This window comes from Cydia pomonella, chromosome 1 (genome assembly GCF_033807575.1).
Source record: "Cydia pomonella isolate Wapato2018A chromosome 1, ilCydPomo1, whole genome shotgun sequence".
Lineage (NCBI taxonomy): Eukaryota > Metazoa > Arthropoda > Insecta > Lepidoptera > Tortricidae > Cydia > Cydia pomonella.
In genome coordinates this window covers 28,584,946-28,610,812 of record NC_084703.1, presented here as the reverse complement: position 1 = coordinate 28,610,812, position 25,867 = coordinate 28,584,946, and the positions used below count along the sequence as shown (strand labels likewise).

The 25,867-nt window shown below is 36.0% G+C and overlaps 1 protein-coding gene across 2 annotated transcripts in view; it reads right to left on the bottom strand.

Annotated features, from left to right (window-relative positions):
- Positions 1 to 25,867, bottom strand: part of LOC133527901 (acetylcholinesterase-like) — a 99,356-nt gene that overhangs the window by 61,595 nt on the left and 11,894 nt on the right. The window lies entirely within an intron of this gene.

The window sequence follows — 25,867 nt, the reverse complement described above, 5'->3', positions numbered from 1 at the left end:
ATTTATATTTTATGAAGTACCCCATGGGCACCAGGCGTGTTTATGTTTGCTTTCCACCTTCAGCGTCGGCGACGTCTGAGGTTAATAATTGTTTATGTTTAGGTCCCAAGTCAAGGGGTCACTTTTTTGTTCTTCGCTGGTACTCAAATTATATCTATACCAAATTTCATCGAAATCGGTTACGCGGTTCTTGATTGCTCATACACATTTCCACCTCCCTTTTCACACCCTTGAGGGATGATTTTTGGGATACAAATTTGCAATATTGTTTAAATAATTAAATAAATAAATTACACTAACTGAGATAAAGAGTGTCTCAAGAAGCTTCAAGAATAACCAAATATGTAATACCGACTGAATCTGGATTTGATAGTGACAGTTTTATAATCAATACCTCTAATTCAGACAGTGAAAGTGATTGAGAGGGTATGGTTTGATTATTATTAATCATACAATTAGTACTTATTGTAAATATCGCTTACAGTCCACATCTGTGTTATTCAGGCAGGCAGTGATCGGAATATAGCAGACTAAAAATACCTAAACTTGGTAGAACAAAGTTATAAAGTGGAGACTGCCTCAATAACATTTTTTTCGGGACTAAAATCCCGGAAACGCAGTAAACGCAACTTTGATGAATGCGGTAAATATTTTGCCGTATTCATCAATTTTTTTTTGTAAACGGGGCACCATAGATTTAAAAAGCATAGATGAGTAGTCCGCACATCCTTAGTGAAGCCACTTCAGGGGCGACATTATGTCGCACTCGTTCGAATGGCCCTCGTAGTACTCAAGATCCAGTCGGTTTGTGTACACCTCCCGGTTGTAAATTAAAAAATACAGGAATGATGGCTGTTTGTGCGTTGAATGGGTGTCTCGATTCATCACTAAATAAAAACAAATCACCTGATATTACATTCCACGCGTAAGCATCGAGTTTAATATGATATTTTTACGTAATTGTGAATACTAAAATCCAAACCTTCGTCAGCCGCCATTGCTTATAAATGTTGCCAGTTAAATGAATCATTTTTCCTCCACATGAGCATTGACGTTCACATTCTAAAATTAGTACGCTTTAAGTTACTTGTATTATTAAAGGAAATTATATTTTTCGTTATTTTATTTCAAAATATGTTTTTTTTAATAATATTTCAGTTTAATTTTTATTTCATGTAATGATCGATTTAGAAATCCGACACTATAGCGCCAATACTGAACAGAGTCAACTTGTGAGATACCTCATTGTTTGAACACTTGTAAAAAGTATTCAAATATAGTATTTTTTTCATATTTGTAAAATAAAAATACTATAGTAAAAGCTTATTCATTTAAACCTTATTGCCAAACAACAGGCGTGGCTCTCCCAGCGATTTCGTCGCATTGCTATTGAATTTGTATGCCAATAGGCACGACATAGTGATACCAAAATATTTATGTAACATCTTGTAATCTACCTATGTTGTACAACTAAAATTTTTGAATCTTGCAAGTACATGCGGTCCACGGCCGGACCAATTTTGGTGTCTAGCAGTGGTTGCCGCGCACCGCTATAGAACGGGTAATTAATGATACATTTTTATTAGGGTTCCTTACCCAAAGGGTAAAACGGGACCCTATTATTAAGACTCCGCTGTCCGTCCGTCCGTTCGTCCGTCCGTCTGTATCTCATGAACCGTGATAGCTAGACAGTTGATATTTTCACAGATGATGTATTACTGTTGCTGCTATAACAACAAATACTAAAAAGTACGGAACCCTCGGTGGGCAAGTCCGACTCGCACTTATCCGGTTTTATAGACTAATTTGATAGATTTTGTATTAAGTAAATGACCTATGTATTTGGCATTTCCTTCAGTAATGCGGTCGAACGCAGCAATATTGCAATCACACTAAATTTTTGAGGGTTCAATGTAATAATGGAACCCTAAAAAGCTTTTTGTTTACCCTAAAAAGCTTTTTGTTACAAAATTAAAAATCTACACACTTCCAAATTATTGATAACCAAGTATAAGAATGTTGTTAAAATACCCCTACTCTGACGGGAATAAATACATACTGGCAACCCGTTTTTGTATACTTGAGTGCGTTTCTGAGCGTAAGACACGAGCGTCGCACGCACACGTCGATCGTGTTTCGGCTTCAGGCTGAGTAGCCGCATGGCGACTATATGTATCGGTGTATTATGTCTGTGCGGGGCACCATACACCCTGTTCCACGTTTTGTTTTTCACTTAACATGTAAAACGCTTAGTGGCCTCTATTTTCTTTTGAGCAGTATATATAAAAAGTAAAAAGAAAATTGTTTGTTTTATTTCACGCCTATTGATGCTATTGGACAAAAACAAGGAATGCATTAATTTTTACCGTATTTATAACAATGTTAATTACTTAGTCCCGGAAATATATGTTATCGGAAGGCAGTCTCCACTTTATGACTTTGTTTTACCAAGTTAAGTTATTATTTATACTCTGCCTATTCCGATCACTGTCCATAGGTATATATAGGATAATTCTGCATTACTGTTTTAGACTGTTAACTGCACATTATTATAAATATTCAGCAATGTGTCTCGTGTCATTTGCACTTCCGATCACTCCTGATAAATGTCGAGAATGGCCGAGTGTCTAAGTCCAATTAATAGTAAGTAACTACGTAACGCAATAAATTGGGATTTTTATTTAATTTAAAAGATATCCCATATGGAAATGGTTATCAACACGTAATATTTTCATTTTCAAGTATTGATGTTTTCTGTTTGTCATATTTATCGCTCACAAGTAATCAAAATTAAAATCATCGTCGTTTATTCCAGCACAGTTGTAGTGAGCTCATTTATATTATACAGAACAATGCGTATGTTTTATTATACTACGTCGGTTGCAAAATAAACAGACAGTAAGCAGTTTCAGTATTAAACTTCATAGTTAGGAGTTAAAGGATGGAACAAGGCGAATCAGATCAGAGGCGGAATCCGATAAATCTAAAATTATAAAAATGTGACATTCGACTCCATTTCACTTTGGAACAAAAAAAAACTATGACAACTACATATTATGTATATGTAGTTGTCATAGTTTTTTTTTGTTCAATATTTCACAAGCAAATAATAGCAATTATTCCTTAACTCCATTACGATGGCTGCTGTGAGTACGCAGGCGTGATATCGCGCCTGTCTACCTATCGTTTGAATATTATAAATAAAACATTACCTACCCAAAAGAAAAAAAGGGAAGAAAATAAAGACTATAGACCTACAAAAGGGAATGAAATGCCGACAAAAACATATTTGCGGTAGAAGAACTGTGTAGTAAAATTTTCATTAATTACATATAATAATTTTGGTGGGATTCATTGAGACATAAAAAATACATATTCACCTAGAGACCATAGATTGGACTAATAGTAGGTTTGCAAATAATAGTACAATCGGAAAAGGATAAACTTCGAAATCGCCATTAGAGCGTACGCCACCGTCTTTTTTTGAGAGGGCAATGACCCATAAATTACCGACGTCACCTCTTGACACACAATACATATCCCATCAGCATAAGATTGAACAACTTTGTAATGCTAGAAACAAAGTGCTCCCCAGTTACACCTCTTCCATAACTGGTGAGGTCAATCAGATGCTGAGGGGAAATGCCGGCTTGGCCGGACGCAGACCCTTTTGGGAACGATAGCAGAGCTGCTATAACGTCTTTGTCAGTGGCTTGGAGACAAGCTGAAATCAAGGTCAGATGGAGGATCCACAAAAATAGGGCTGGGAAGTACCTGGTGGGTGTTTAGACTGTAGCGGCCGCGGTTTCGGGTGTATCAGGCGCCAGAGAGTCATCGGAAAAGAGTAAGCAGAATTTTCTCCTCGACCTTCTCAAACAGGATATATTTACGAGTACCTACTATTATTGGATCCAGGGCGTATATTAAGAGTGGGCATGTCCGAGTTTTAGGTATTATTTTTGATCTACTGAGTCTTCTTCGTCCTGCCCTTTTCCCATTATTTGGGGTCGGGTCTCCTCACTCTTCTGCGCCAGGCTAATCTATCCTGGGTTGTTTTTTCAGGCAAATGGGCGTCCTTGAGGTATCTTTGTATTTTTGACCACCAGGTTAGGGGCCGGCGGCCTCTACCTTTCTTTTGTTCTGGCAAATCTAGTGCAAGCTGTACCACATGGTCCTCACTTCTTCTTTTGACATGTCCGTACCATCTGAGACGGTTTTCGGTGAGTTTCTGGGTGATTGGTGCGACTTTAAAGCTGCCTCTTATATATTCGTTGCGTACTTTATCGAGTCGAGTCACACCTCCCGCCCATCTCAAAATCTTCATCTCGTTGACATGTACCTTTTGCTCGTGAGTTCTTTTCACTGTCCAGCATTCGGATCCGTACAGTAGCGCCGGGCGAACCGCAGTCTTATATACTTTGCCCTTTACTTTTACGGGCACACGAGGGTCACACAATACTCCTGTGAGTGTTCTCCATTTTTGCCACGCTACATTTACGCGGTGAGTGACGTCGTCATCCACGTTTGAGCATTTTTGATCTACTGAGTAAGGGATATATTAATGTTTTTGAGCTAGAATACGTGGAGCATTTTGTACGAAATGTTAAACGATTGTGCCAATCCTTTACGTTATTATGCCGAACACACTTCTATTTGATGGTCTAGGTAAGTGCTTCAACTACTGCGGATCTTGCACCGCATGGCACGCGTTTTAATATTGGTGTTTTCTGTTTGTGCCGGCCGTAATTATGAAGTGCAACAGTTGCGTTGTGTGGGAGTGCTGAGGTAAACCAAAGCAGCTCGGAACTTGGCGTGGAAATGCTTAATGGGAGGACATACCTGATGAATTCGTGATTGATGAATGTGTAGGCCTCTACTAGATGAAAAATGTTTCTTACACACTCTATTATACGCAACGGGCACGGTACCGAAAATTCCGCGATACCCCAAAACGGAAAACCTAAATTCATAAAAAAACGTATCAACGATTACTATCTAAAACTAAGTAAATAGGTACAAACATTTACAATCACAATCAAAGTCGACTGTCTCAGAAACTGGCCAAGCGCGCAGGCGTAGTTAGGCGTTTCCCGTAGAGACGTAGCCGCTCGGCCAATAGAACAATCAAAAATCATGTTGCTACTGGATACATAATTAAACGTCAGTGATATCACTGCGAAGTGCATGGTGGGGGTAAGTAAAGTGAACCCAGCGCATAAGGTGGTAAAAATTAGAACTAACTGCGGATAGCGTCTTTACCATTTCCTACAAGTTATATGGCTCGAAATGAAACTTTAATTTACGATTTCTCCTGAAATATTCATTAAAAATGTATGGTGTAAGGGACCATTGTAATCTGTATGAAATGCTTAACGTATTTAATTTGATAATTGTTAATAATGTATCCATAATTATAAAGAGCTTTGCAAATGCCACATATTACGTGATCTTTTTCTAGAAGTTAAGAATGGGTATAGTAAGTTATCCTTAGAAGATAAATGTATAATTTAACATCGCGGACTTTTTTGTAGACCTATGAATGAGAAACAACCCCACCATACATAGTGTTGTTATAGCTCAAACGGATTAGGCAGCGTTTCTGATTAAAGCTCCTAGCCAGCCTGATTTTTTCCGACAACATCGTTATATTTCAACCAATTTACACAAAACCTTAACAAATTATATACCTAAGCTTTCCTCAAGAATTACTCTGTTGATAGATGAAAGTCGTATGAAAATTCGTTCAGTAGTTTTTAGTGTTGGACAAAAATATTCCCAATGCAGTAGCTAAACGCAGCCGTCGGTCTCTGCTAGTTATAGGAGCGCTCCACATATTTGTATCGCGGCCTATTAAAGGCACCTAAATTTAAACCTCCTTTTGTACTGGTCAAATATTGCAACAACTCTTTCATCATCCTCCATACTATCAACAACCACTTTCTGAACTTAACCGTTTGTCAAGAACCCTTGTAAACCAGTACCCCTAGTGTAAATATTTTCGACAGCAAAACGTGACGTACGCGTTTGCGTTAAGTGTCATTTTGTATGAGATTTTTGACTTTCCAAAACGTCCCGCTTGGCGCGCTGTTCAAAAACCCATACAAAATGAGACTTAACGCAAACGCGTACGTCACGTTTCGCTATCGACTAAAATTACACTAGGGGTACTGTATCTTTTGTAACATTATAACACTTCACTACAAATCGAAGTTTTATTAGAATCGTCTTGATCCTGACCTGCACGGCGGCGGCTAATTCAGCTGCATTATAGATTTGTATGCATGTCGGGCTCATGTATTTGTCAATTTAGCCGGGACAGGTATTTTAGTAGTTTTATATAACAGAAACTTATACCTATTGTTATTCAAATTGATGTACTTCTCTTATTTTTTTGATATAGCTGGTTAATTATTTTTAGACTTTATACATATAGACGATATTCAGAATCACTTGGTATGTATTTTGGAATAATTCATTCAGTAGTTTTCAATCTAGAAAAGTTTAAAGGCAACTCTGAATTATGAAATTATTTGACGTGTTCTAATAATTTATTAAACCAAATAGTGGAAGTACAAAGTTTCTTATAAATATTTGTAATCTACTCACCAAATCCTTTTCATTTGATACCTCACATGGTATGTGTAATAGATTTTTTTTCTTTGTACCATCGACCTTATGACGTCATAGTTACTACCCCCACTATTTTCGCGCTTATCATCCCCAATATTTGTGTTCAGGACATCATACTGCATATACCCATATACCAAATATACCCATAAGTATCCAAGATGATTTGTGCCGAAATCGATTTCTAGAAGACTTGGACCAATTACTGATCTATTATAAAACAAAACAAGGCAACCAAGCATTTCAATATTTGTTTGTTCCTACTGTGAACTCACGATAGTAATTTAGTAAACTACGTTATTTAAACTTCGTCTCATACCTTAGAGGTTTGGTATAGCTATAAAAAATATACTTACTATATATACCCACCGAAGGAGCGTGTGTAAAACCATCTACCATCTAATCACTATTATTTGAATTAAACTATTCATAATTAGACCGTGTGACCTGCCCATCAGGATAATATCGATCCAGTAGCGATTCGCATCTGTCATCAGCTGAATGGCCCATAAAAATGTCACTTGTACCCGGATGTTGCATTAGCTACGTCTGGTCGGGGCCGTGCCGATTACGTTTCATTTGAGTCATGAGACGAGTGCGAACTCCTACTAGGTACCATTCAGAAATGATTGACGCTCGCTTTTGATCTAGTTGCTCAACGATCAAACACCTAAAACAAAGTCTTAAAATTAGCAAATAGGCAAGGCTACTTCTGCTTATCAGCTTGAGTCGGTGATTTACACTAAATGAGGATGGGCAGATTAGTATAGACACTGACCCAGGAACCAATAATAATAAGCGACATACTCGTACCATCGAAAAGGTTATTTTATATACTAATGTTTAGTATGATGAGACTTGTCAAATCTTTGTGTAAAAAAAACATGGCCCAAAAAAAATAACATAAAAAACTAAAATATCGTGTCACAAAATGATCAGAAATAACAAAACCTTTATGATCTACGATACAGGAACTTAGTATTTATTGTAAAAAAATTATATATTCATGGTGCAACTCACACTACCTTTTGCGGCCATAACTTTTTTCACACAATGATTTGGGACTACCTGCCAGTAGAGATGGGTAGTGCGTAAATAAATACTCACGGGTAAATACTAAGTAAATACTCAGTATTAACTCAATATACCCGTATTTACTCGTTTATACTGTAATTGGTGAGTATAAACTATTTAGAATGCTGAAAGGGGCATATACATTTGAAATATAGGTGTATTTTGTAAGCCGCTACTGGATCAAGTATTCAAAATTGTAAGAAATATATTTTAAGTGGGGCACTCCATACATGTAACTATTTGTCATAATAAAAATCACAAACCACGAACTTGTTGCACATAATTAAATGGGTCTTTAAAAATAACTTGACTGTTTCTAAAAAGTTTTTTAGATAAATTAAATACTTTTGAAAGAAAACTGTTTCTAAAGGCCGACATAATGTTTATCCCTCTATAACTTTCGAACCAAAGTTGAACAAAATGAAAAAATATTGGGAGATTAGCTATAGAATAAAGTACTTAAAAATACTTTTTTGAGTTTGCCTTCAAAAACCCTTAATAAAAGGTCGTAAGTGCAGCGTAAATACGCACTTTTGCGCGAAACTGTTATATAGAACTTAAGTCCCATATTTTAAAAGTAAATGCCTTCTTATTTCAAACGAAATCGTTAACTACGCATTATCATAAATTGCCTCTCACCGCTGATTCCCATTTTTTTTTTCAAAAAATTAAGCGTCCTATATGCTTCTTAATATGTAAATACTGTAATACTCGTTAACCCTTTTTATAGCAATCGATTTACCGACCTAATTTAATAAATACGTGTATTTATCCCGATAAAAGCTTTGACTAAATACGTATTTACTCACCCCTACCCATCTCTATCTACTCGTACCTGTAAAAGTTTACAACTTAGAATAACCTTTCCGGCGACAACATACCGCTTGCCCTTATTGGTCAAATGGGCCAATTAACCCACCCTCCTTTATACATTTGCATTCATACGTCATATGCATGTTTTTATACCTATGTTGTTTGCTAAAGAAAGTTAATGTATTCTTGTGGTTTATGTAAAATTTGCGGTAAAATTATTTATGATTGATGTAATAACCATAACGAAACAATCGAAGCTGCTAAAATTCTTCGTTGATCGCTATGAATATCCTTCGTACGTGGTGATTAAGTAGCCTTACCACAACTGCCTTAGCAGTCTCAAACTGACATATTCGCTAACATCTGCGTAACTTACTTTCTATACATCTTGCTCGCACTTGTAAGAATAATAAGTTAAAATGGATGTCCGAGCAGATAAAAGCAAACCCTGCTGCTATATAAACAAGCAATTGAAACAGAATTAATAGTCGATATACCTTAAATTCTCAATACTGCTTGATAACACTAAGTTAGCTGTATAAATTCAAGTTATTTATTTACCTTGATTCAGAATTATTAGAAACTGCTAAAACTATCACTAGATGCTATTTGGATTACTAGTATGATAAATTAAATAATGAACAAATATAATTGAAAATAAAACCTTTTTATTATAGTTAATAAACCAATTTATTAACCTTATCATCAACAACTAATAAATACAATCACTAATACTTTATAATTCACCAATATATTATTTAATAATTAATTCATCAAATTAATCAAGTAAAAAGTACAAAAACATTAACATAATGATCAACATAGTATTTACTTAACTTTCAATATTCCTGTGGCGACGATTAACTCAGTGCTGCAGCGCAACGAAGAATCATAATGAGAATGATCCAAATAAATGGGGTCGGGCCCTTTTATATCCACTGCTAACCAGCCACTCGCAACTGGTTAATCATGCCATTTGTCGTTCGAGAAGTGACATCACAAACGTATCTTCTCATTTATCGAATAATGCAGAATAAAATGATCACAACATCTTTTCAATAAACTCCGTTATACATAATTACTAATAAGTAATATTAATACATAATATAATCACTTTAAAATAGTTTACGAATCTTATTAGTAGGTTAACTACCGTCTCAAAGTTACCACTATCCATGTTTCTCTAATCAACCGTGGTTTCGTATCGTACCCACATAAATCACAAATTGTGTAAACTTCACGTGATATTGAGTTTATTGTTTAAATAGTGAATATTTATCAACATTGGACGTCAGAGAAACAGGTCAGTTTCATACATAATACAATTTATAAATAATAATCTTACACACTCATATGCGAGTACGAGCAAGAGGCATAGAAAGTAAGTTACGCACAAGCTAGCAAACTGGTGCTAGCCGTACTAAAGTCATTTCTGGACATACAAAGCCTAGCTGACAATGAAGCATTACAACGAGACATTGACTGCTTGAAGTACTGCTAATCAGCGTCCATCCAATGTCACAAAATGTAAATTCAATACCTTCTCTATGACTTGAATACCTCCCGCTACGCTGTACAATTTGCTCGAAAGTTATTCTCTCGAGAGAATTGACTTGATTAACCAATGATCGATCACGGGTTCCTCGAACGCTGATGTTGCTGCGGTACGTTATTACAAAACTTGGCTAACCAATGACTAACCACGAATTCTTCGGAAGATGACGTCCGAACAGTCCTGTCTATATTTCTGGAAACGTGAAGTAAACTTACAAGGAAAGGTACCCAACTGTCCGGTTCCGATTTGATTTATATTTATATATGTTATAGAGCAGTCTAAAATAACGGACACGTATTTTTTTTAGCTGCCCAAACTCAACCTATTGGGAGAAATTGTCCTCCAAAGTACTAAAAAGTTACTAAATCTTCTAACTCCTATAGAAAGTGATGTTCGAGCAATTTGCTAGTTAATGGCTTGTTTGAGTATATGTTTGAGAACAGGAAAAAATAATGTACACGTGTTTTGTTATATCTGCTTAAACTCAAGTTTTCCTAACTCGCAGTTCCAACCTAGCCTGACCCATTTATGTCATGCAACTGATTATGCCACACAAATTATGTGATGACACTTGTTAAAAAATAATATGCTTTTAGAGTATATAATTAATTATGGCAACGTATATTATTATACCAATAATAACATAATGTATGTCGTTAATTAGCCGCCGTTATATTTCGGTAGTATGTCATTTATTACGTTAAAATAACGATATATCAAACAATAATATATGAAAAGTAATTATAAAAAATATAGTTTACCCGTTGTAAATATTGCAATCTAAATATTTTCGTTAGGGATTATTTATCTTCAGACAAGCGAAGTCTCCGAGCGACTAAGTCCTAAGGGAAAAAACGTAGCCGTAGATCTATTACTTTAATTAATGATTTTGCTGCCTTGTTTGGTTAAGTAGAGTGTTTAATTCGGGTGAAAAGCACCATTTCACCCCTTGGTTAAGAATCTACTATTTTATCACACTTACGAAGAAAAAACTACATTTTAAGCTAAATAATTCTTAAACACGGTGACATTGATGTGACAAAGATTCGCCCGCCATATTATCATTGTTTGACAGCGGAGGCATCATGGTTCTATTTTTATCACTTGTCACTATGCCCGTCACTTTCGCACTTACATACTTGTTAGAACGGGACAGGTATGGTGACAAATGATAAAGAGCCGACCATCTTAACCCTACTGGTCAGGCATCGAAGGTACAAAAAAAGTACAGACCCATCCGGCATTCAGCCACGATTGATTACTTATCTGCCTATTCATCGCTCGAATACGAAATTTCGATTTTCTTGTTTCGCGGTAGACCCTCAGATTATTATGGATTGAAGTAGTGGCGCCTCCTAGGCAGAGTTTCGCATAATAATTCCCTATTAACTAATTACATACAATACATAAACATACACGAAAAAATAATAATTTATAAACGTCAGTATGTGAGAGAGAGAGAGAGAGAGGCCGTCGTGTATGATCGTACGAATACTGCTTAATAAAATCAAAGACTATGCCACAGTTTGCACATTCAAGCAGCACCCGACGCCAACGGCCTTCAGAATTATTTTTCTTCACTTATTTAAATTAAAATAGATTTCAGAAAAACCATATCATATCTTATATCTTGTAGATTGTTTTTTTTTTTTCTGCTCAGAAAGTGTCATATGAATATAAAAAATGGTTCAAAGTTACTCAGTTTTACGGTAGTTTGCGGGAGGAGCAGCCTTCATACCGCAAAACAATTTTCATTTAACAGTATTTTCAAAGTGGAAATTTACTACTGAAAATACATTTTTCCCTACCTCCGAATTAATACTCGTACATTTCTGAACAGTTATATAAGAACGAGCTCAGCAAGCAAGCCAGCTTTGCCAGTAGTAAGGCGGCAAAATTGAAATATCGGTGCGAGATCGATCTTCCATACAAAATTAATCCCCGGCTCAATTTTTAACCACGGCACTCGCCCTTTTTTAATTTCTCTTATACAACTGATTCATAAAATACTATAATTGAATGGCAAATGATTGGAAGTATAATGGGAATCAATTTGAATTTTAAGCATTTATTGCAATTAGTCCCATATCGACATTTAATTGGCTCAAGTAACAGGATCGATTGAGAAGGATAACAAAAAAAGACAGCCTCTCAAGTATAGTATTCGGGTTAATTTAATACGCACTTGATTTAATACGAGTAGGCACTCGACTCACTGAAGCATACGCCCCGAAAGAACGTTGCTAGTTGCTACCACATTGAGATATGTAAATACTTAAGCTACACGTGAAACCGTAAGGAGACCATAAAACATGTTAATCATTACACAGAAAAACTAAAGACAAAAAGTCCGACAGGTAACCTTCGCTTTTCGTGCTAAGCTCACTTAACTCCTGACAGCGGAACTTACCTACAGATAAGGCGAAATTCATGTATACGATTACAGTAATCGGTAAAATCTCTTTTATTGCTTTTTTCGTGCGATAAGCATTTATATGCCTGTAGAAACTGAAGGAGCTACATTTTTCTATTTAAAACTAAAAGCTCAGGTTAAAATGAAAGACAGCCTAGAGCTTAGATATCAGAACACGCTTATTATTGTAGACCTGTTCGGTTCCTTAGTACATTATTGCAGAGGCCGGGAACGGGCAATTCGTGGCTGAGTTTCGTTTAGTGAAATCGAATCCACGAATTGCTGCTATATCTGCCAAGGCATAACGGGTGATAACAAAAAAAATATATATATTTCGTAGCTGTGAAAAATTACTCATATAACTTTTTCCGATACTTTGTTATTATTAGGCAATATATATAATATATATGATAATTATTTACAATAACATGAATGTCTGTTAGAATAGGGCCCGCTGGTCAGCTTTATGACGTAGTTTAGATACAAAGTTCGAATAAGACCTTTGGACACCGTTTTTATCCATTTTCGGAACACAAGTCTTACGCAGCGGTTTACGTGAGCGAATGCGACGCGGCGCGGCGCGGCGGCCCAACGGCATTCGGAAACCGCCCACGTAGGACACTTCCATAGGTATCAAAGGATTGAATTCACCCGCGCCGCGCCTCGCCGCGCCGCTTCGCTTCGCTTCGCGTTCGCGAGTTATTCGCTCACGTAAGACACTGCCTGAGTCATTTTTATTAGCTGGGCATAATTTTCAGCTCTCCAATTACTTTTATACACTCAACTACTCAAACAGCCAAAAAAACTATTAATCAGCCGACATTGTGGAAGGTTTGTGGGATTTCTGTAAAAATCCTCTTACCTTCTAGCAGCATTCCAGACCCATCTTTTTTATGATCGACAAATGTACGGTTGGTAACAATATAATTGTGCAATATACAGCTTATATTGCACAATTATATTGATTGAGCGAATATTGAATGGTACTGAATGGCAGAATAGTTATGCCTTTAACTTTTAAAAAATAATTAAAGAGGGAAATTATTGTTGAGGTTTTTGATGTGAAGGTACGATTTGAGTGCTGGTTCATGTTTAAATTATGATTATTTTACCTGATTTCCTCGCATATTTGGAGAAAAGCACTATATATACCTCGGCAGGAACAGCAATTTGTGGATTCGTCTTCTTTGTCGGAACGGAAATCGAAACTCGTCCACGAATTGTCCTTTCCCGGCCTCTGAAATAATCTACTATCCCGTCCGCTAAAACACGACAATAATGGTTTGAATTTTTTAATTTGAGTTTTACCATAACGAAGAACTTCCCGTACTATTTTTGCTACAATAAGGTGAACATTTCCGAGCATATTGGAGAAAAAGTTATTACTGTATTGTTTTTTTCTTTTTTTTAATACGTATCGACTAAGAAAAAAGCAAACAGCCAATAATTATAGCCGCTGGCGGCGCAGGCCGCGTCTACACGACCCGGTTAACTACCTATTGCAATCTATAGATTAGAGTGAGTTACAACCTTACATGCCTCGTTCTTACTTCTTACGAGACCGTCGTATATGATCGTACGAATACTGCTTGATAAAATAAAAGACTACCTCTATAACTTTCATATCTATATATATATATATATATATATATATATATATATATGTATAAATGCACGTGTCTTGACTGATTTACTGACTCATCAACGCAGAGCCGAAACTACTAATACTAAAAAGTTGAAATTTACACACTAGGTTGCATTTATAAATTGTACAATAGCTAAGAAGCGATTTTGAGAAATTCAATAAAGGGGGATAAAAAGGGGATGAAAGTTTGTATGGGGTTCAAGTTATATTTTAAGCTAAAAATTCGAAACTTCGTAAATAGATATATCAAAATACAAGAAAACGGATTTCAGCGTTTTTTCAAATTCATCCCCAAAGGTGGTGAAAAAGGGGTTGAAATTTTGTATGGAGATCAAGATTTTTTTTGAGTGCGGGACTTGAAACTTTGTACACGGGCAATATGCCCAGAGTTCTTGCATTGTAATAATATTATTAAAACACAAGAAAGGAACTTCAGCGTTTTTTCAAAATTCTTCCCCTAACAGGCTTAAAAAGGGGTTGAAAGTTGGAATACATTACAAATTCTTGGAAACTTCTTATAAAGGCATAATATAAGATAACAAAATAACATTAACTGAACGTTATTAAAAATATAACCCCTAACGGGTCGAGTTTTTTACGTTACCGAAACAAATTCACAACACCAGCTCGGTAAGGCACTCTTTATTCTTTAAAAACAGAGGGCCAAATAGGTTTTTTTCCTGCACCTTTTCAGGGTTCCGTAATCAACTCTTGTGAGAGTCAGAATGGCGGGTGTACCTAAATAAAATCAAATGAAAAGCATACCATATTTTTGTACCTAATTTGTACTATTTAGTACCTCGTTTAAAAAAATTTGTACCTCACGGTACGTAAAGTTATGATCAAAAAACAGGTCACCCGCCATCCTGACAGTCAGAATGGCGGGTGTACTTTATTACGCTATGTTCCCGTGGTTATTGATAAATTCTATAAAAGCCAAATTTTTGTACCTTTTTTGTACCTTCATATTCAATTATAATATGAGTCATTTTATTTGTGCTTTCCAAGTTCTACTCATTTTATATTTTGCTTGCTATTACAATTTTGCAGGCGTTATAATTTTTCAAATTATCGATTTCATTTTTAAGAAAAAACGCTAAAGTACAATTATTTCTATTACGCCAGGATTTAGTACCTTTAATGTTTAATCTGTTAAGTTCAAATAACTCAGTAAATCATGTCTTAAAAAAGGCTAGGCGCCAATTCAAAGAAATCTTCCTAGGAAAAATAGGAAAAATAATAATTTATAAACGTCAGTATGTGAGAGAGAGAGAGAGAGAGGCCGTCGTGTATGATCGTACGAATACTGCTTAATAAAATCAAAGACTATGCCACAGTTTGCACATTCAAGCAGCACCCGACGCCAACGGCCTTCAGAATTATTTTTCTTCACTTATTTAAATTAAAATAGATTTCAGAAAAACCATATCATATCTTATATCTTGTAGATTGTTTTTTTTTTTTCTGCTCAGAAAGTGTCATATGAATATAAAAAATGGTTCAAAGTTACTCAGTTTTACGGTAGTTTGCGGGAGGAGCAGCCTTCATACCGCAAAACAATTTTCATTTAACAGTATTTTCAAAGTGGAAATTTACTACTGAAAATACATTTTTCCCTACCTCCGAATTAATACTCGTACATTTCTGAACAGTTATATAAGAACGAGCTCAGCAAGCAAGCCAGCTTTGCCAGTAGTAAGGCGGCAAAATTGAAATATCGGTGCGAGATCGATCTTCCATACAAAATTAATCCCCGGCTCAATTTTTAACCACGGCACTCGCCCTTTTTTAATTTCTCTTATACAACTGATTCATAAAATACTATAATTGAATGGCAAATGATTGGAAGTATAATGGGAATCAATTTGAATTTTAAGCATTTATTGCAATTAGTCCCATATCGACATTTAATTGGCTCAAGTAACAGGATCGATTGAGAAGGATAACAAAAAAAGACAGCCTCTCAAGTATAGTATTCGGGTTAATTTAATACGCACTTGATTTAATACGAGTAGGCACTCGACTCACTGAAGCATACGCCCCGAAAGAACGTTGCTAGTTGCTACCACATTGAGATATGTAAATACTTAAGCTACACGTGAAACCGTAAGGAGACCATAAAACATGTTAATCATTACACAGAAAAACTAAAGACAAAAAGTCCGACAGGTAACCTTCGCTTTTCGTGCTAAGCTCACTTAACTCCTGACAGCGGAACTTACCTACAGATAAGGCGAAATTCATGTATACGATTACAGTAATCGGTAAAATCTCTTTTATTGCTTTTTTCGTGCGATAAGCATTTATATGCCTGTAGAAACTGAAGGAGCTACATTTTTCTATTTAAAACTAAAAGCTCAGGTTAAAATGAAAGACAGCCTAGAGCTTAGATATCAGAACACGCTTATTATTGTAGACCTGTTCGGTTCCTTAGTACATTATTGCAGAGGCCGGGAACGGGCAATTCGTGGCTGAGTTTCGTTTAGTGAAATCGAATCCACGAATTGCTGCTATATCTGCCAAGGCATAACGGGTGATAACAAAAAAAATATATATATTTCGTAGCTGTGAAAAATTACTCATATAACTTTTTCCGATACTTTGTTATTATTAGGCAATATATATAATATATATGATAATTATTTACAATAACATGAATGTCTGTTAGAATAGGGCCCGCTGGTCAGCTTTATGACGTAGTTTAGATACAAAGTTCGAATAAGACCTTTGGACACCGTTTTTATCCATTTTCGGAACACAAGTCTTACGCAGCGGTTTACGTGAGCGAATGCGACGCGGCGCGGCGCGGCGGCCCAACGGCATTCGGAAACCGCCCACGTAGGACACTTCCATAGGTATCAAAGGATTGAATTCACCCGCGCCGCGCCTCGCCGCGCCGCTTCGCTTCGCTTCGCGTTCGCGAGTTATTCGCTCACGTAAGACACTGCCTGAGTCATTTTTATTAGCTGGGCATAATTTTCAGCTCTCCAATTACTTTTATACACTCAACTACTCAAACAGCCAAAAAAACTATTAATCAGCCGACATTGTGGAAGGTTTGTGGGATTTCTGTAAAAATCCTCTTACCTTCTAGCAGCATTCCAGACCCATCTTTTTTATGATCGACAAATGTACGGTTGGTAACAATATAATTGTGCAATATACAGCTTATATTGCACAATTATATTGATTGAGCGAATATTGAATGGTACTGAATGGCAGAATAGTTATGCCTTTAACTTTTAAAAAATAATTAAAGAGGGAAATTATTGTTGAGGTTTTTGATGTGAAGGTACGATTTGAGTGCTGGTTCATGTTTAAATTATGATTATTTTACCTGATTTCCTCGCATATTTGGAGAAAAGCACTATATATACCTCGGCAGGAACAGCAATTTGTGGATTCGTCTTCTTTGTCGGAACGGAAATCGAAACTCGTCCACGAATTGTCCTTTCCCGGCCTCTGAAATAATCTACTATCCCGTCCGCTAAAACACGACAATAATGGTTTGAATTTTTTTAATTTGAGTTTTACCATAACGAAGAACTTCCCGTACTATTTTTGCTACAATAAGGTGAACATTTCCGAGCATATTGGAGAAAAAGTTATTACTGTATTGTTTTTTTCTTTTTTTTAATACGTATCGACTAAGAAAAAAGCAAACAGCCAATAATTATAGCCGCTGGCGGCGCAGGCCGCGTCTACACGACCCGGTTAACTACCTATTGCAATCTATAGATTAGAGTGAGTTACAACCTTACATGCCTCGTTCTTACTTCTTACGAGACCGTCGTATATGATCGTACGAATACTGCTTGATAAAATAAAAGACTACCTCTATAACTTTCATATCTATATATATATATATATATATATATATATATATATATATGTATAAATGCACGTGTCTTGACTGATTTACTGACTCATCAACGCAGAGCCGAAACTACTAATACTAAAAAGTTGAAATTTACACACTAGGTTGCATTTATAAATTGTACAATAGCTAAGAAGCGATTTTGAGAAATTCAATAAAGGGGGATAAAAAGGGGATGAAAGTTTGTATGGGGTTCAAGTTATATTTTAAGCTAAAAATTCGAAACTTCGTAAATAGATATATCAAAATACAAGAAAACGGATTTCAGCGTTTTTTCAAATTCATCCCCAAAGGTGGTGAAAAAGGGGTTGAAATTTTGTATGGAGATCAAGATTTTTTTTGAGTGCGGGACTTGAAACTTTGTACACGGGCAATATGCCCAGAGTTCTTGCATTGTAATAATATTATTAAAACACAAGAAAGGAACTTCAGCGTTTTTTCAAAATTCTTCCCCTAACAGGCTTAAAAAGGGGTTGAAAGTTGGAATACATTACAAATTCTTGGAAACTTCTTATAAAGGCATAATATAAGATAACAAAATAACATTAACTGAACGTTATTAAAAATATAACCCCTAACGGGTCGAGTTTTTTACGTTACCGAAACAAATTCACAACACCAGCTCGGTAAGGCACTCTTTATTCTTTAAAAACAGAGGGCCAAATAGGTTTTTTTCCTGCACCTTTTCAGGGTTCCGTAATCAACTCTTGTGAGAGTCAGAATGGCGGGTGTACCTAAATAAAATCAAATGAAAAGCATACCATATTTTTGTACCTAATTTGTACTATTTAGTACCTCGTTTAAAAAAATTTGTACCTCACGGTACGTAAAGTTATGATCAAAAAACAGGTCACCCGCCATCCTGACAGTCAGAATGGCGGGTGTACTTTATTACGCTATGTTCCCGTGGTTATTGATAAATTCTATAAAAGCCAAATTTTTGTACCTTTTTTGTACCTTCATATTCAATTATAATATGAGTCATTTTATTTGTGCTTTCCAAGTTCTACTCATTTTATATTTTGCTTGCTATTACAATTTTGCAGGCGTTATAACTTTTCAAGTTATCGATTTAATTTTTAAGAAAAAACGCTAAGGTACAATTATTTTTATTACGCCAGGATTTAGTACCTTTAATGTTTAATCTGTTAAGTTCAAATAACTCAGAAAATCATGTCGTAAAAATGATTTTTCTTAGGAAGATTTCTTTGAATTAGCGCCTAGCATTTTTTAACGCTAAGGTACAATTATTTTTATTACGCCAGGATTTAGTACCTTTAATGTTTAATCTGTTCGGTTCTAATAGCTCAGAAAATCATGTCTTAAAAATGATTTTTCCTAGGAAGATTTCTTTGAATTGGCGCCTAGCCTTTTTTAAGACATGATTTACTGAGTTATTTGAACTTAACAGATTAAACATTAAAGGTACTAAATCCTGGCGTAATAGAAATAATTGTACTTTAGCGTTTTTTCTTAAAAATGAAATCGATAATTTGAAAAATTATAACGCCTGCAAAATTGTAATAGCAAGCAAAATATAAAATGAGTAAAACTTGGAAACCAAAAATAAAATGACTCGTATTATAATTGAATATGAAGGTACAAAAATTTGGCTTTTATAGAATTTATCAATAACCACGGGAACATAGCGTAATAAAGTACACCCGCCATTCTGACTGTCAGGATGGCGGGTGACCTGTTTTTTGGTGATAACTTTAAGTACCGTGAGGTAAAAATTTTTTAAAGGAGGTACTAAATAGTACAAATTAGGTACAAAAATATGATATGGTTTTCATTTAATTTTATTTAGGTACACCCGCCATTCTGACTCTCACCAACTCTTCGGTGCGTCTTGCTGTCCGTATGTCACAGCCATTTCACTCAAAATCTGATATACTTTATTGACAATTAATTAGACATAGAATAGACATAGGTGTATCCTGTCAGCAGCAATTTTATTTATTTGTAAGTTATCATTTAAAGGCCAGGCCAAACCGGATGCGTGTGCGTAGACGTGCACATGCGCGTCCCGCTGCGTTGTAATGTAAAATAGGAATTCTCGTAAGAGAGGACACACCGCTTGCGTGACCAGCGCGTGCGCGCGACGTGCACGCGTTGCAACTCAGACGAGACAAACCAGCTGCGTGCGTGCATTGATGACGTTGTGTTTTACGACGTTCCCTATGAGATGGCGAACCGAGCAGGTTCGGACACGCACAGCTCGGTGCTGCATAGATGCTGTGCGTCTATACGCACAGCTCACTTGTATTTATTTACAACTCTGCCGGTGCGTGTACTGGTTTTTATTTAATATAGATTCAGTCACAAAGATTACAAAAAATACGTCTTATAAAAAGTTACTGTGGCCTGTGGGAACAAATCGACGTTAGGTACTATTGGAATACAAGGTTGGTTTATATATTGTGAACTATTGTGTGTCGTTATTGTCACCTGTTGTTGGCCATTAAGAACAAATATGGCGAGTTGATTTCGTTTCATTCTACGCCTACGACAAGGATAAATATATAAACACTAAGATAATGCCGTTTCGGTCTAAAATATCGCAGTTAATTTGAAAAACTATTTTGTTCGTTTAATAGGTAGATCGGTCATAACGATATCTGTAATTTTCAAATCTTCTGGACTTAACAATGGTTGCCATTTTGTTCTATTAAACGCTAGTTCGGTCATTCTAACAAGTCATATTTTAAAAGCCCGGGTCTTATCATCATTCATTCATTCATTCATAAGTCATATCATTAAATGTTATTTAAATATATTTGGGTTAATCAACAACAGTCAGTCGCAGTATCTGCCAGACGTGAAGGATTTGTCGTATTGTCTGTATTCACCTTTGATGTCCGTTGAGCTTGATTTTCATTTTTTAAAGTTATAAACAGTTTTGCCAAAATTACACGTGCGAATTTTTTTATTATTTACTGTCTTTTCATTGAAATGAGCCAAAACTTTGCCCTTTGGCTTCATTGTCACAAAGTCACAAATACAGTTACTGACAAACCCGCTTTCTTATCACTACAAACTTACGTATATATTATGAAATGTATAATTTAGCCACGTACACGTATAAGCATTTTGTATCGCACTATTCGCGCGTACTGTCAGTTCGGGGTACAGCGTAAAATTAAATTGTTTCGCAGCTTTCCGGTAAAAAAAATAGTGAAAAACATAGCTCATGCCATGAATGAAAGAGAAATAAATATAACTACCTATGCCATTTCTACACGTTTCCAATAAATAAACTAAGTATAACGAAAGAACAATAATGAATCTACAGGTATTGTATATCACGTACTTTGAGGAATAATACTGGGAACAACTTATTGAAATGTATTATATAAAGTGATAGAAATAAATCAAATCTGTAAATTTATACGAGTAATCAAATCAAATATGTACTTACATAAATTGATGCATTAGCGTCATCACTAGAAACGGTCATATACATAGACAAGTAATAATTTCTCATAAAATATCTCCAAAACAACAAATCGTTTTACTGTTGATGTTTCAAAAAAGTAGGTTAATAGACTAGTTATGCAACTAGCCTATTATAGGTTAAGTAACCTAGTTACTTAGCAGGTGGTAAGCAGATCGGCACGGCAAGAACTCTGTCGTAAAGAGTATCCGCTGAAGGTCGTCAATTAATTGTGTGTAAGCGGTGTGCGCGATTTTATCGTAGTAGACGAGTCGTGTGTACCGCAGTGCGGCGGGCTGCGCCATGCGCTGGTGTTCCGCTAAACTTGCCCCATATTTGAGCAATCATTTTGATACATTTTTAGGGTTCCTTACCTCGAAAGGAAAAAAACGGAACCCTTATAGGATCACTTTGTTGTTAGTCCGTCCGTCTGTCTGTCTGTCAAGACCCTTTTTCTCAGGAACGCATGGAGGAATCAACTTGGAATTTATATAAAATACTCAGGTCTACTGTCCCTTGGAGCTGTGAAAAAATTAAACGTCTAAGCCAACGCAATCAAAAGATACAGCCGTGTATGCCGCAAATTTCCGCAAACTTTCGACACTCGCAAGGGAATCATAACCTACAGGGTACTTCTCGTGAACTCAGAATCTTGAAATTTGGTACGAAGTAACGTCTTATAGCACAAATAAAGAAAAAATTGCGAAAACCGTAAATTTTTAGTTACATCATATAATAATAAGTACCTGGGCGAGCGAGCTTTGCTCGGTTATAAGTGTTATAACTATTTATTGTAATATGGTGGTGTATAGGTGACAATCTTAACTACATTTTTTTACTAAATTAAACTTGTCTAAAACAATAAAAATTAAAAAATTATATATAAACTTGAACATATAATATAAAAAAATTAGACACCGGGCGAGATTCGAACCCGTAACACTCGTTTCTTCCGTCGCCGTCCGCATCTTAACCCGCAGGACCAGACGTACAGTGGCCGGCATCACGAAATTAGCGACCATATTCTGCGCCGCTGGAAATACGCATGAAAACTCGAAAACACGCGTTTTCCCAAACATAAGACAACTCTAGATCGATTGTATACCCCCAAAAACCCCCATATACCAAATTTCAGCGAAATCGTTAGAGCCGTTTCCGAGATCACAGAAATATATATATATATATATATACAAGAATTGCTCGTTTAAAGATAAGATAGCTCGTTATAAGATATCTGGGAAACCGAGCTTTGCTCGGAAAACATATAAAAACTCAGAAATGCGCGTTTAACCTGAGATAAGACCTAGCTAGGTCGATTTTTCGCCCCCGAAAACCTCCATATAGAAAATTTCATCGAAATCGTTAGAGCCGTTTCCGAGATCACCGAAATATATATATATAAATATACAAGAATTGCTTGTTTAATGGTATAAGATACCTACAGGTTCGTACGGAACCCTCGGTACGCGAGTCCGACTCGCACCTGGCCGGTTTTTTTACGAGAGTGCTCTTCTTTGGTTAAATTAATTGCGTTACTTTGCCAATAAATACCTCTCAAAATATCATGATTTTAAATGAATACCGGTCATATGTACATGTGCAGGACCACCACGCATAAGGAAGCTTCCGTATCTTTTTATAATAAAATAGAGTGACAGTGACAAAGAAAAAACATGCAATGATTTAGGAGATACATTTGTTCTTAGGAACCATAAAAATAAAAAACCCTTACATCTAAACAGTTAAGCCTTTATAAGGCGGAGGGAATATATTGGCCACCTGATTATGAACTTTATTTCAATGTGATAGAGTTCAATTGTGCATAAATTCGGACACCCTTATGGCGTATAAAGGGTTAAACAAGCTGGGAATCAAACTCAGTAAAATCTAAAAAACCGGATGTTATTATACTGAGAAATGCCCGAGCCGGTCACAAATATTCATTGTAACCGCAGTCATTTCCTCCTCGGCATCGGCAATAACTGATTAAAGTGTTCAGCAAAGGGATTTTTGTCGTAGCGTCTAAGCGTCGTCGTCGTTTAATTACCAATCTCGAGACCTTTCTCTAGGGACTTCGGCGATTTGAATCCTGAGTTTTGACTTTCGGTCTATATAAAAAAAAAACAGCTTGGCCGTTTCACTGCTGTCACAAAAGTTGACCGCTAGCATGACTAATGTCACAGCAAAGAAACGGCCAAGCTGTACTGTTTAATCAATATGATGGCTTTATAGAGTTAGAGCTTGAAAAAAAACTATGGGCTTTAAATGGCGTTCTAAAAGTTTTAATCAAGTGTCGAAAGATGGCAGTAAATTTACTGTGGCCACAAAGTTTACTTTGATATGCCACCTCCATTTCAAACCCTCTTTGCTCTGTGGTTTAAGATGTGCGCAGACGTGCCTATATAGAATAGACATTCCATTTTTGAAATTAGAAATGTAACGTATGGTTTGGAAACTCATTAGCTGCTTGCGTTAAGAAGCCAAATTTCAGGCTCTATTGTATGTGCTACCGTGGCGCAGCCAGGAAATCCTTGCTTGCTAAGCGCGGCGTCGCCAGTTCGAATCCCAGACATCCATGCGATAATTATTTATAACTTTTTTTTACCTAAATTTCATTTTTCTTAATGTCCAAGCAACTGCAAAGCACGAGCTAAGCGTCTGTTTCACTTAAAACAAAAATGTTTTCCTATTAAATATTCTTTTTTATTATTTTAGGTCGCATTAGGTACTCAACTGATTTTCGTGAAATTTTGTGAGCACATTCGAAGCCATTACTCTAAAAAGTACCTATTCACTTCATCAAAAATCTTTTATGGAACCCTCAGTCTTATTTTTAAAAACTTATAATATGATGATTTAATGAAAAATGTTTTTTTTACACTTTAAGTTACATGTAGGTACCTATGGAGTGCACATAGGGTTTAATAAACAGACAGACATAACAAAATTATACGGGGTTCCGTTATTGCAATTTGGGAAGAAAGAAAGAAGATATGTTAATTCAGGACGCTGACTATATTGCTTAAATCTATTTTTGCTATGGAATCCTAAAATATACATTCATTAAGTTATTGGTTGTAACAAGTTGTAAGGTTTTGAAAGTTTACGACAAGAAACAGTGGCAATTCTATAGAGGGCGCTACTGGACTGCTTTACGTGAACCGGGTTCAAATCAGCGCTTTGAAACTTTTTGTATTTTTTATTAACATTCCAATTACTGCTACCACACAAAATTTCAAGATTCTAGGACTTCAGGAAGCAATGTATGGTTTGTAGGTATTTTAGGTACCCTCATTTTAAGGAGTTGCAGGGTGAAAGTTACAGATTTCAGATGACCACATGTGTTTGCACACAGACCCGTCTCTACATGCCAAATTTCAGCCTTCTAAGACTCCAGGAAGTAGTCTATCTTTTCTATGACACGGATTTCATATGGTTCGGACAGTGAAAATTAAGGTATCTATAAAGTATAATAGGTAGCATAATAAAACTTGGTATTTTTGATAAGTCTACTGACTACATAGTACTTTAAAAATTCCGGCTCTCTAGCGTAATTGAAACCGAAACTATGAGGGTTCGAAAATACGACGAAACGTGCAGAAAAAAGATAGGCACTGCCTTTTACCCTTTGTTTCATCTTGACGGGGGCACAGCCGTGCCCCCAGATACCTTAGTTTGCCGAGTCCGCGCGCCTTCGCGATGCGACACCACCGCCGCTTAGCAACGTAGAAAACAGATCTGTCCAAGAAAGAGAAATCTCACTCTAGGTACTTATTTGATTCGTGGGCTAAATTATTTAATACAAATTGTAATACCTCATAAACTCTCTCCGAAGACGCTGTCCAAAAAGTTTTAGGAGAGATTTAATATAAAAGGCGAAAACTTGAATTCGGCCTTTTATTTAAATACGATTGTATTTAATTTTAATGACATTATTAGGGATGATGGCAAGAGGACTAATGGGGTGTCCTTGGTTCCTTGGAGCCTGGGACGGATGTTGTGGGATGCTACCTGCGTAGACACACTGGCAACGTCCCACCTCCTTCTTCTAATGAAAGCATTTACACTACTTCAACTTTATAATAACAAAATTGTAGTTTATTAAAGTTGAAGTACAGGATCTGTTTAATACAAAATTACCATTTAGCTGTCAAACTTTACGAATTTTACAAATAAGATCGACAAAATCAGTGCTTTACGCGCATATACCTAAACGTCCATCAGAAAAAAAATCATTACTAATTAGTGTGTTAAAAAAAAAAAATATTCATTAAAATGAAAGATAATAAGACGTGCTCATAGAAACTAGGACTAAATCTATCAATTTGACATTTTTGCGACTAAAATCGATAACGGCCTCTTAACTGAATCCCAGAATCCCATACTTACAATCCTGCTGTGGAACATAACAAATGGTCATGAGCTCA